We start from the raw sequence: 903 nt of genomic DNA on the forward strand, positions 1-903 counted from the left end.
TCAAGATATTATTTGGGATAACTTTTTATTACAAATAATTCATAACGTCATAATACCATGCGCTTGACAACAAATACAGCCTGTTCCCCATACACCCTTTCAACTTTCCCCCTCCCTAACCCCGCCTTGACACGTGTCATCTAACATTAATGGCACGTACAATCAAGACGGCTCACGTTCTTCAAATCAAATCGTCTATACCCAAAACCGCCAAAATTTTCATGATTATTATATTATAATAATCAAGAAACCGTTTCCTTTACCCCCCCCCCAACTCACTCACCATATTCCCGCCTATAWATACCTTTCTTCCTCATCCATCTTCTCTTTACGCTTCCATAAACCTGCAATTATATTTTGACGAACAAAACCTGCAACTTCCTCAACAATGGCCTCCTCCGCCTCCCACGAATCGAACAACAATGATAGCAGAGTCCAATCCACCGGYGCCGACAGYCGCKCTATCGTCTTCCTACCCATGAAGCCAAACAACCACGCTATCGAACTCCGAAACACACTGTTTSACGAACGATTTGCAGTTAYGATCGAGTTTTTCAAGAACTGCATTCTTCTTCCCGCCCTCACTCCTGCTGACACTGGCGTASCCATAAAGTACGTCCAKYAATATTGGCAAACGTGTGAGTTTGAACCAGAAAGCCACGGAATAATGGGGGACATGGATGCACCTAATGATATGATATGCTCGTTCAAAATATYRCGGGYWARGTTTCTCGGGTTCTGTGCATTCTCACTCGACGGGAACTTGGAATTGAACAATATGACRAACCACCAACCACCGACGACATCCTCCGCTTCGTGAAGATGCTAGGTTACAATCGTGACCTACGCAACGTATCAGACTTCAAACGCAATTCCTCCCGCCGATGTGGAACATGTTCTTCT

At 44.4% G+C, this 903-nt stretch overlaps 1 pseudogene; it reads right to left on the reverse strand.

The window, feature by feature from the left end:
- The window catches only part of LOC112508982, a 5,272-nt pseudogene extending 4,594 nt beyond the window's left edge, over positions 1-678 (reverse strand).
- Between the last annotated feature and the right edge of the window lie 225 nt (positions 679-903).

Source organism: Cynara cardunculus (genome assembly GCF_001531365.2).
Source record: "Cynara cardunculus var. scolymus isolate 2C chromosome LG 3, CcrdV1, whole genome shotgun sequence".
Lineage (NCBI taxonomy): Eukaryota > Viridiplantae > Streptophyta > Magnoliopsida > Asterales > Asteraceae > Cynara > Cynara cardunculus.